The 12,783-nt window shown below is 44.8% G+C and overlaps 1 protein-coding gene across 11 annotated transcripts in view; it reads right to left on the bottom strand.

The window, feature by feature from the left end:
• adgrl3.1 (adhesion G protein-coupled receptor L3.1) overlaps positions 1 to 12,783 on the bottom strand; it is a 137,469-nt gene that overhangs the window by 104,985 nt on the left and 19,701 nt on the right. The gene's annotated exons all lie outside the window — the stretch shown is intronic.

Here is a 12,783-nt window from a genome sequence, read left to right as displayed (position 1 = left end):
ATGCTAAAAGCAAAAAACACACACACAAGAGGAGGATGAAAAAAAATAGACAGTGGTAAGTATGAATGCGTGTTAGACTGAAAATAGTTACTGCCACATGCCACTTTGTCCCATATCCGAGTCCCACCGAGCATCAGAAAAGTTTATTGTTCAGTGCTGATAGTTAGACAATGGACCAGTTTGAAGCTTTTAAACTCTTAAAACACGTCTGTTTCCATTTGTTAGAACGATGACATCAGTTTTATTGCCAACAGTTGTGGCAATAAGTTAGTACTGCCAACAACAACGTTAATTTTTCCTGTTAGTAATGCATTTGTTGTTAGCATTGTTGCTAACACTGACGAAACTAACATCAATTCTGCATCAGTTGATAACCTTACTCTGTCCAAAGTCTGTGACTATTTTGTATTTGGAAGAGGAAGATATTATATATGTCCTTGTGTTTTTATGAATTAAACAAAATGTTAACATGAAGCATTGAAGTTTTTACTGTTGTTCATTAATTATTTCTCAGAGATCTTTGTTGAAAGTCTTTGCTCATCAACCATAACAGTCCTATATAGTTGCCTCAACAGATAAAGGTGGGAGATAGTTATTGTAAGTTAACAGTGATTTAGAACAATTTGTTATTTAAGTAAAGTAAGCAATTTTGCTTTGAGGAGGGGGGTCCACGGGGCCTCCTGCCTGGGGCCCCCAGAATTTCTTGAAACAGCCCTGGCTACAACCACAGATGCTCCTATTTAAACCTCATCTCCCCACCAGTCATTTATAACTGAAGAGGCTACGTCTCAGTCAGCTTAAACAACCTACAAAGTCTGTACAGTAAAGGAGAAGGTTTCCCCGTCACACTGCTAATGTTTTAACTCACCACAGATTTATGACACTTTAACAGAATAAATACAGACAGCGGTGGATGTTTAAGAAGTATAATAGCAGCTGTTGCTGTCAATAACAGCTCCATATGAGAAAACTTTCCGCAATATGATGATCAAGAACAGTTGGATCGGGGATGCCCATTGGCTGGAAAATCATCCTTTTACATAGAGCCTGTTTAAAAGACTGTTTAAAAGTGTATCAATCAAGAAAACAAGATTAGATGTAGGCTTTGAAAACTTTGGAAACTGATCCCTTTAATTATGCACAATTATGCACGTATGGTGCACATATTGCACAGGGGCACAAATGGCGCAATATGTAACTGGATATGCATTTTTTTAATTTGAGCTAAGAATCCATCATTAGGTTGTAAAAATGTATAATAATAATGACAGGTTCATTTGTAGAAATCCAAATTCAAACAAAGCCAACGCTAAACGCTACACATTGGACGTGGCGTTGGCATAAATACGCTCCTGTCTATATTAGGGTTCCCTTCAGCTGATATTTCACATCAGGATCAAAGTGTGAAATGTATTGATGTCCCAATCTAATTGTTCATTTCACGCCCCATCAGCGACAAACAATTAATAAAAGGAGGGTCTTTGAAATAAGTTGTATCGGTGGCGTACTGCTGAGCATCTTCTCTCCTTTCTTTCTTTCTTTTTTTCTGATTACTCCAGTCCCTTGCTCATCTGCTCAGGCGACAGGTAATTCAGCTGCTGTATTTCGGCGCTCTTAAATTCATGAAAGGCGAGAGGATGTTTACGGATTTCCACAGTTGATGTTGAGCGCTTGCAACGTTTTTTTATTTTTTTGTTTGTGTTTTTTTGAGAGTGTAAAACAGGTCAAATCATCTCACCGCCATTATGCAGACATCCCAGTCAAATAAACCTTTTTTATTTATTTTATTTATTTATTTATTTATTTGTTTCACGGCAGCAGTTCGGAGGTTTTATTTTGCGCCTAAATGTTCGCCGTTCCCAAGGGAGCCCCGTACGTAACCCGGCTCCGAATAAACAAGCGTGTCAAGCCTGTGCTTGTGTGTGACTGGCAGAGGCAGGGAGGCAGGCTGCAGAAATTTGCAACACCCGAGGACAGATGGAGCAAAGCAGACAGCCAGAGCCGTGGGAAATACATCATGTGTAACAGAGACTATTGATCAGCGTGACCGTATCACTTTGGCCCAGCAGAGACTATAAGACAATAACCAGCCGCCTCCATCACGCCACGCGTCTGCGCCAAGTGGCCGCTCTTTGCACGGTCCCTCCCGCAGATATTAGCGTCTGCCACAGTCGCTGCTATCGGGAAATATATATTTTTATTGAAAGAGAATGTCAGAGCCACGCAGGCCTTGCTGCATCTGCATAATGCACCCTCTGAACACCGGCGATGGGAGACGGGACAGACGGATGCACCCAGAGGCATGTGTGCTCTGCACAATCTGAATTTCGGGGAACTAAGGAGAGTGCGATAAGGGAGTCGCAGTCATCTGGGATTTTATTGGCTCTGGTCTTTTGTGGACGTCAGAATGAATTTTAAATGAAAACGCATATAAAAGCATTGACGGAACTTCATTTTATCTCCATTTGGACGTTTGCATTCATGCATTTTTTCCCAAACGTCGCCTGCCATTATCGGGTTGAGCTTTTACATGTTTGGGAGAGGCTTTACATTTGCTTTACATTTTTCCTTTGAAAAAGCCCTGAAAAGGCTCACCAACCGCCTTCCACGAGTTGAAAAAAAAAACTGCACTGCAATAACCTGTAATTTTAGAGGGTAAAATTATGCTGCAAATTTACAGAATCTGAAGTGTCTTAACCAGGCTGGTACAAAAAAAAGAGAGAGAGAGAGAAAAAAACATCTATTTTTCTGTAAAGCGCTGGTCAAAAAAAAAAAAAAAAACAGCAGCATAGCTCTGAAATACAAACTAGAACTAAACCAATACCAGATGAAGAAAAAAAAAAAGAAAAACAAAAAAGGGAAGAGTTGGGTTTCAGCCCCACAATTTGTTAGATCACCTCGGGCTTTCTCTTCAATAACCTCGAATGCTACCACCAACACGCTGCCTCCTAAATATCTGGGTGGTTCGACTGATTTCCAATTGAGCGCAATTTTATATCCCTTAACAGTTCTCGACAAATCCCTCGCGGCCCTAAAGTGATAGGCTCACAATGGACTCCTGTGTATTATTCTTCCCTCCGCTTAAACGGGCGAACAAGCCGCCCCCCCTCTTTGATTGATTGCTCCCTAACTCGGTTGAACGTGAGCAATCTGACCAGCTGTCCCCAGCTAGACGGAGGAAGTTGCACACTGACATATGGCTGGACGCCACCAGCCACCAGCGTTCCTGTGTTTCATAATTCAGAAGCTTATTCCAATCGCCCCCCACCCCCACCACCCCCCTCCCTCGCATGCTCCACCACCTTTCTCGCCCATCAGTTAATTAACCATCTCCGTGCTCACAGACAATAGTTGCGTGACAGCCCCGGAGCGGTCCAGGGCCAATCCGAGCTCGAAATCACTCAAGTGCCGTCCATTATTCAGCGGGGCTGCACACGTCCATATGTTCACGTAATTACGTTTAAAATATGTTCCATCTACAGAGTCCATAACTCATAAACAACGGCGACGGCCCGAAGCGTCGCCTCTGTTTGTCCAACTTGTTTCCTTTCGTTGTCTCAACGTGTTGATATGTTAATATGTTGCAGTTAAACAGGCGCCGATTGCGCTAATTATCGGGACATATGCAAAGCGCTCACGCCCTGCATCCATCAGACGACGAGCGCTCATATGGCTTTGGAGAACATCAGGCCCGGACCCCCTCTGAACCTTCTCGCTGCGGAAAACGACGAAATAATCGAGACGCGTTTGTTGTTTCTTTTTATAAAACGGACTCCCTGCCCTGAGAGCGTTGCATCCCACACGAGGCGCTCCCTGGCAGAGAGGCAGCATCTGCATAATATAAGATGGGGCAAAAACATCAGCTAATAAGCAGGATCAGACCAAAACAAAATATCCCTCCCCTGGATCCGAGACCCGGGACTCACCTGCTGTTTCCCTCCATGTCGACGCGGACGACATCTGTTAATTACTTCGCGGATGTGCGCCTGCATTTTTTCCAACTATCCGGCAACAAAGTTTAGTAAGAGATACTGTGGCGCGATTAATTTGGTTAACTGTCTTAACAACACTGTATTATTCAGTGTACCAAGAGGACAATCTGCTGTCCCCCCCCCCCCATTCGTGCTGCATGAATAAGTGACAGGGTCTCTATGTCCTATATTTTTCTGCCCTGAATCTTCATTTCCTACAGGGTCGGCATTAACGGAGCTGTTGCCGAGGCCACTACACTCACAGACTATATTGCATGCATCCATGAACTAATTGATGTTGGGCTCATTCCGTGCACCAAGGCAGCCTGACCCCTGTGTGTGTGTGTGTGTGTGTGTGTCTGTGTGTGTGTGTGTGTGTGTCTGTGTGTGTGTGTGTGTCTGTGTGTGTGTGTGGTCCCCTAACGAGAGTCCTGCCTGTCACAGCACTCCTCATTCTGGGATTCTCTCTTTCGCTAATGAGTGCTGACCGGCACTGGGCTACCTTGTCAACACGCGTCACGCGCACCCACACACACACGCGCCTTTTCACTCTCACACACACACACACACACAGACACACACACACGCTTATCGCTAGGAGACCAGATGCCCTGCTCTCTCAGCCTCCAGGCAGAGAGCCTCAAATGTGTCCATGCTTGCATTTGTAGTCCGTCCCGCGCCTAAAAGGATACCGCGAGGGACGCGTGTGCCCGCGTGTCACGTTAGGGAAGCTGCCTACGCGGTGGATAGTGGAAGAAAACGCGCAGATACTTCGCGGTTCCCGGTGTTCTGCGGCCGTAGCTGTGTGCTCTCCGTAATTAGAGCGGGAGAAAAGCATCTCATCTGTTTGGAAGGAAAACACGCTCATCGTTGGTTAAGCCCTTCAATTTCAGGAAGCGGTTTGACGTATTTGCCGAACGCAGCCTGAGGAATGATGTGTTTGTCCAAATGTAATAATACGCTGACGCATATTTCTTCAAATGTCGTATTATATGCACATTCGGCCGCGCAGGTTTTGAATTTTGCAGAGCGCTGTAATTGCACATGAGGAGATGCAGCAGTTTATGCATGTTTCCCCGCCCCCCCTCCTTCCCTCGCCACTTTGCCTCACTTAGTTTTTCTTCACCTGTGCTTTTCTTCCCTCTCTTTAGTCTTTTCACTTGTCCATTCTTTGCTCTGCTGGAGAGAAGTCTGAGCGGAACAAAGCTCAGGGGGCTATGCACCATGTTCAGTAAAATGGCATGTGTCCGCCAAGCTACGGTAAATTACCTCCAGTTGGCTTGCTAGGGTAGGTTTAACCACCGTGGACCATTTCTATGTGTGTGTGCGTGTGTGCGTGTGTGTGATGGAGAGGTCTGGAACGAGGTTGTGTGGGTGAGCGCGAGTGGGTATAGGTACCGTGGCAAATTGTCATCAGCAAAGGTAGACAGGCTGGGAGAATTTTGATTAGAGTGACCGTGCACACACACACACGTGCACACACACGTGCACACACATGCACACACATGCAAACACACAAATTCAGGCAGGTAATTTGGCAGCGTGGAGCTGGAGAGATGACTAATCTCTAAGAACCTGGTGGGAGTGTGGCCTGTGGCCTGTAATGAGAGACGTAAGGACCGAGCACACGCGCGCGCAAGCTAACACCGATGCAAACAAAGGCGCGCGCACACACACACAAATAACAAGCACGCACACGTTTTTGAGGGGGGAGTCCCGCCCTCGTAAATTGCTTTGTGCCTGATCAAGCCTGAGATACTGATTAGCGGCGAGTCGCCCCCTCGGCGGGACCGGGGGTCTCGGGGAGAAAACATACTGTCAGCTCCCGACGATATGAGCATCTCGACGTCCCAGCCACAACATGTATCCGCGCTGTTGCGCGCGTGTTTTGGGGAGAGCGGGGAATTCGCATACAAGCCCCCTCGGACCGCATTAAAATCACAATTAATAATGAGTCGGTGTCACACGTCCGCGCCGGCCAAATCCTAACTCGACGAGACAAACAGTCACGTCAGCTTGCGCCTCTCGTTTCGAATCTATGCGTTTGTCTGGTGCGGGGCACGCGGCGGCGCGCTGGGGCTCCCACAAGCTATTTCCGAACACGTACAGTACACGTGCGAGCGCGTGGGTGAGGGGCTGGTTTTTTTTTTTTACTGTAGGACTGCGCGCACAGTTGTCACCAGTGCCCCGGAGACGTGAAGTGGCCCGGCTGGCCATCCATTTCACACAGCGCTGGTTGTAAATCCTTTGTGTGGTTGAGCAGCAAAGCACTGCAGAGTGCTGGAGTGCAGCCTTAAAGGTATAGGTCACCCCCACATCAGCGTGACATGTTTTAGTCGGCGGGGCCTCGATTTAACGTCCTCGGTGGAAATATAAACAGTAGCAGTCGCGGACCCGTCTTGGTGTCAAGGTGGATTTTATATTATCGGTTTCACTTTGCCTTTATACCGCATTTAATTTAATCAGAGCATTTATTCCGTTTGAACATGTTACGATAAGGGATAATGGACTGTGACGGAGCAGATCAGGCTTGAATCGGGGCCTCTTTTGCATTTTGCATAAGACAAAATTGTCTTATGCAAAAGTGTGGGCAGCGATCCGTCAAGTTCCCTCCGTTCCTCTGTAAAGGAGCTCAAAGCTACGCCATAGTTTGTATGTTTTTATTTAAAAAAAAAAAAAAAGGAAAGAAAAGAAAGACATATCCCTTTAAAATCATTTCCGCACAAAAGAGTTGAAAGCTTTGGGCTGAGCACCTCATCCTCTCTCTCTCTCCCCGTGTTAGACATGCAACGCCCGTCAGAAAATTGCATCTGGGGAGGCTCCGGCTTTGACCGGAGCGCTGCAGTTTCCGCATCGCCGCCTCTGACTGCTCCGAGGATGCTCCCAGAAACCCGATGCACCGAAACCACCCTGAAAAATCCACCGCCAATGACCTCGTCTGTAAGGCGCAGCCGTTTTGATTCCTCTCTGCCTGGCGGCCAGACACCACGCTCCGCTCGCCTCGGAATTTTTCTAATGCTCCAGTCTAATCAACTCCACGCGCCCCCTTCCCGCTCTCACGAGACAAGACGGGCTAAGGTGGAGATGTGTGGAGCAAGGACTGACAGAGGAGGAGGAGGAGGAGGAGGAGGAGGAGGAGGAGGAGGAGAGGAGGGGTGGGTTGGAGAGAGAAGAGAATATATCAGAGGAGGGGGGGAAAGATGAAGTAGGAAATACATGGAGGAGGTCAGGGAGGAAAGATGCTCAGAAAAAATAAGAGACTGAAAGATGGATTTAAACCGCATTGACACGGGGCCAAAGAGAGGACGGCGAGAGGCAGAGAGAGACAGGGAAAGACAAAAACGATCAGAGGGAATCGATGGGATCTTAAAGCAAGTTAATAACCAAGGACGTGTGTCTTTTTTGCCTCCTGTCAATCCGTGCCATCAAATATTTGACCAGAGTTTTGACGAAAAACGGGGTAAAAAGCAACTGTATCAGGGGAAATATTGCACATACTATACTCTCTGAGAAAGCACAAACCACCGTGACTATCTGACCCTTTACCATATAAGAAACTATTGCAAATATTAAAAGTATTGCTACCGTGCAAAGAGCAGTAATGTTCAATCAAAGAAGAGAATAAAATGCAACAGCAAACCGGTTGAGACATGCCAAAGGCTAACAAACCAAGCTAAGGTTAGGCCCTTACACACATTTCATCCAACAGCCTTGATTATACATAGAATTTCCACAGACATTTTTTTGAACTTTTAGAACTATTTATTTAAAAGCTGCAACGTTTCGCTTATTGATTTGTATTCAAGGCCGAGCTAAAACTAAATCCAATCATAACAGAGAAGACAGATAACATCAGCTAAACTGGTAAACACAAAACGCAGTGACTAGCTTACAAATTAGCCCAAATACAATAAGTTTTAAATTTTGACAACTGCTTTGGCATATCAAAAAGTACTGTAAATGTATAATTACAAACTAAATAAAATTACAGATAAGCTAAATCACTGGCTACAACAAGCTAGCAAGGGAGATGTCACAGATTGTTACTACTACTACTTCATACTGGCCTAATAATAATAATAATAATAATAATAATACTTGTGTTTATTATACCACATAAGTACTGCGGTTTATATGTTAGTATTGCTGTAGTAACATCTAATCAAAAAAGAGAATAAAAAGCAACAGAAAACCGGTTAAGACAGGCTTTAAAGGCTAAATAACCAAACTAAGGTGCCCTTTCATCCAACATTTCATCCAACAGCCTTGATTATACATCTAATTTCTACAGACATGTTCTGAACTTTTAGAACTCTTTATTTAAAAGCTGTAACATTGTGGTTATTGATTTGTGTACGAGGCAGAGCTAAAACTAAATCCAATAATAACAGAGAAGACAGATAACATCAGATAAACTGGTACAGCTTGAATCCAATGAGCCTAGCAAAAAAGAATTTCAGATAATCTTTTGGACGGCTGGGCCCGCTCTGATTTAACACTTTTTATGCCATTTAGTTTTCACAAGTGGTTTTTGGCCTCCTCCCACCAACTTCGAGCTACTTCTATCCAGAGACCGTACAAAAACAAAATGGACAGCGGGTCTCCAGTCCCTCCCATTGGCAACACATACGCTAGAATTCTGGGGACAACATAATGCGAGTTATGGAGCCGAGTAGAAACTTTCAATTAAAGACCTGACCTGTCGATTGAACTGTCGATAACCGTGATGTCATATCCTGTTTCTATGGCATCGAAACAAAACTTCTCAGGAAAATTGACACTTGAACATATATCAGTATTATATTAACTATCTAAAATGACAGAAACTGTCCTTGAAAAGAATGTATTTGACATGTACTAGTGTTTTAGTTTCTTCCGAAGCCCCATCCACTAATAAGGAGCAGGTGGACCTTATGAAATACACTGTAACTGCCAACGCGTACACTTTTTCTTACAGTCCATGCTTCTTGCTCATTTTCAGCGGTGGTAGTGTGGCTCTCAAGGACAGCTGGGATAAAGCCTGTCGTTGACACACAGTAAGTACATGACATTGCATTTTCATATGCTTTCAACGTCCGTGTTCTACCGCTTTAAAATTCCTCATTGCTGCAGGAAACAACAACAGCCTCGAAGCTGGCAACCTCCACCATGACCATCGGCATCTTGCAACTATATACCCTAGCATACAGGGGTCAAACATGCGGCCCGTGGGCCAAAAGCGGCCAGCCACAGGGTCTAATCTGGCCTGTGGCATGAATTTGCACAGTGCAAACTAAAACAAGCAAAAAACATCTATATAAAATGACAGAAACCAGCCTTGAAAACAATGCATTTGACATGTACTATTGTTATAGTTTCTTTTAAAGCAAAGTGCAAACTAAAACAAGCAAAAAATTCTGGAGTCGTCGTTACTTATAGGTTATTATGCTGTTATGTTACTGGTCCGGCCCACTTGAGATCAAATTGGACTGTGTGTGGCCCCCGAACTAAAATGATGTTGACAAACCTACTCTAGCCAGACGCATAAGCTAGTTTCCATACTCAGAAATCTGATGTTGGTTAATTCACACAAGCTTCCCTGGCAACAAGAAAATTGTCTGCGTTTTCTTTTCTTCACGTGAGACCCTCCGAACCTTAAATATAGGCGAGCCCCCCCGACAGAAAACACTACTGCGTCCTGGTCTTAGCGCCACCCAAGAGGAATATGATAAATACAAACAATGAACGGTCATGTGCAGGCTGAAGGTAATGCATTCTACACCAATTACACAAGACTATATGTTTATACAAGTTGGGTGAGTTGTGTTTATGTAATGCTACTGCAGAAGAGCTCTTTGCATCAACACAATTATCACAGCATAACACACGCTTGATTTGATGACTGCTCAGCTTTAAGGAGTCTACAGCTTTGCTTTGGGAGGATAATGAATCACAGGCTGTTGCTTTAGTTCTACTCCATATTGGGTTGTACTCGAAATGTTGAAAATACTGTATAACTACAGACTCTATATATACTGTGTGTGTGTGTGTGTGTGTGTGGGGGGGGGGTTATAATATGAAAGAAAACAAAAATATATTAATGGACGCACACAACAAACAAATCCGCCACATCCAAATGCATATTGTAAACACAGTCTTACATAATCACTCCTTCAATTCAGGAGTCGCCCATGAGGATAGAAGTCAATGGTTCCACACGACCTGATAAAATCAATTAAGTCAACCAGAGATGCCCGTGATGCTGATTTCACTGCCACTGCTGTTGTTTTCCTGCCTTTGATTCCTCCGTCGTCTCCTTCACGCCACCTTTTTCTCTTCCCCGCCGCCGTCTCTGTCACTGCGCTCTAAACCCAGTACTGTCACAATGGATCTATCAAAGCTTTGCCTTAAAGCCGGCGGCTGAGCGAGGCAGAGTTTGTGTGTGTGCCTGCGCGCGTGTGTGTGTCTGTGCGTGATTGCCAGAGAGGGAGAAAGGGAGAAAGTTGTCCTGTACAGCACAGAGAACAGCCACCTCAGCAGTGAATGATGCTGCATTAGAGAGGAGGCAGACAAACAGGCAGGATACGACACTCATGACCTAGATTTAAACCCTCATGAAAGGGCCGGGGTTCGGTTTGCAGGGGAGAGGGCTCTCCAGTCTTCGTATGCACTCTTGTTTTTGAGCTTTATCATCCATTTATCTTTTTTTTTTCTTTTTGTTGTTGTTGTTTTCAGCTGTTTGTTCCCTTTGTTTATTCGCATCCCTAACCGCCATCCTCCATCCAGCGCTGGCTTCTTTCATTCCGTCTCTTCCGTATCAGTATCTGTTGCTCCGTAAAGAGGGTTTAAAGGAAAAAATAAAAAATAAATGAAACATCTTCAGGTGCTCCACGCCCATCGTTTTCCATTTCAAACTAACTTTACAAGAAAGACCACTCGCAGAGACTCTAACATAATGAGGCCCTTACTCCTGTATCGCTGGATCCCAGTGCTTTCTCTGCAACAAGCACATGCAAGCTTTCAAAGATATATATATATATGTATATGTATATATATATATATATATATAAATATTTCTGAACTTCAAAAACTAGATTCTACTGATTCAGTTAGGCAAAAAAAAAAAGAAGAAGAAAGATTTCTGCATTAGACAGCAAAGGCCCGAACCTTTGCTCTTGCGTAACAGCAGATATGAACTGTGTATATGAAATATTTATTCAAAGGAGCCTTTCTGGGGATGCTTACTGGGCTGTTCATAATTTAATAATGCATAAGCACCAACACGGGTATATAAATATAAAAGGAGGCACTTAATGCTGGATTGTCAAACTCCAGAGAGAATGGCACCGGAAAACACAAGCGAGGCTCTGCCTAAATGGGAGGGTGCGTTCATTTGCATAACGCCGGGACACGCGGCGCCGCCGGACACGCGGGGGGATTTTCTCCCCGTCGCGTATCACGTGAGGCATTAAACGGCGCAGTCTCTTTGAGCCACTTTGACGGCGGATCGGTGATGCGTGGAAAACGTCTGGCGACGCATGTCCGCGGTGATATGGGAGTATTTGTCAGCAAACACTTCTGTGGGATATTACGTTTTCACTTCTCTCTGGAAACACAGGATCGAAAAAAAAAAAGAGAAATCTAAACCGAAGAAGAGATTTTCTTCAAAGTTTACTGGGATTGAGAGAGGCACATGGGGGTGGTTATTCAGAGCTAGAAATGTACCTGGAAGTATAATACATAAAAAAAAAAAAAAAATCAAGACTTATTACTGTTGCCTGCTGGGATGAGGCTTCAGTATTCAGCAGGCAGTTTTCCTCGGATTTAAGTTCTAACCCTCGTCTGCCTCGCTAGCCGTAAACGCTATAAACATCCTCCCTGTGTTATCAAGCATATGTTAAAGACCCATTTTGGAGTAACTCTACACAGATATGACTTGCATCAGCCATCTCCGTAATGAGATTCAACGGTATTTGAAATGCAAACCTGCGAGACACGCGCGTTCCGTGATTGCGGGGCAACGTGGTCATTTCATGCACCCACACAGACCACAACCGTTGCATTTTTGATAAGCTGCATCCATCACTTTTCTGAAACAGCCGTAAAAAAAAACGGCGCCACAATGAGCTCCGGCGGGATGTATGGGTGGCGATTTTGAAGCAATCAATGGTGACAGCAAAGGTAAACACAGTGCTAAATGTCAGCCGTGGTGATTGCGCTGCCACAATATCTCCTCGGGCAAGAGACCCAAATAACCAAAATCAATAACCTAATCATTTCATATTCAAATCACGCAGGGTGAAGGCCTGGATCTTATTGCAATTTCATATCCCCGGTGTGCTGATGTATTCCAATCAGCAAACCAGAGCAGGCAGATGCATTGAAAATACAATAATTCAGTGGCGCTAGCAGACCGATCACAATGTTTGGAGCGAGAGTGCGACATTTACGGCGCACGCCTCCGGGACGCATGTCACTCTGCGCTCGCGTTAACGTTACTTTAGGCTTTCTTTACGGAGGTGCATTGAGGGATGACAGGAGAATTGGTTATTTTCTTCGAGATAGGAACATAAGAAGGGCACGGCGAACAGAACTTTATTCGCTCCTTGTTTCATCAATGCTTAACCACTGCCAGCGAGAAACGCATTTGATCAAAAATTCCTCTTATGCCGGTCAGATCTCGCATTTCGGGCCTGTAGCCAGAGGTCTCCAACATCGATTCCCCTCCAGAAATGTATTCTGGATGGATTCAAGTTCCTACAACATGAGCAGAATGCGAGGATTACATATGGATGCCTGTGGGCTCCCTTGCAATAAAGTGCATTCAGAGAGC

This window comes from Mugil cephalus, chromosome 2 (genome assembly GCF_022458985.1).
Source record: "Mugil cephalus isolate CIBA_MC_2020 chromosome 2, CIBA_Mcephalus_1.1, whole genome shotgun sequence".
NCBI lineage: Eukaryota > Metazoa > Chordata > Actinopteri > Mugiliformes > Mugilidae > Mugil > Mugil cephalus.
Note: the sequence above shows the minus strand (reverse complement) of the source record. Positions and strands in the feature narration are given on the sequence as shown.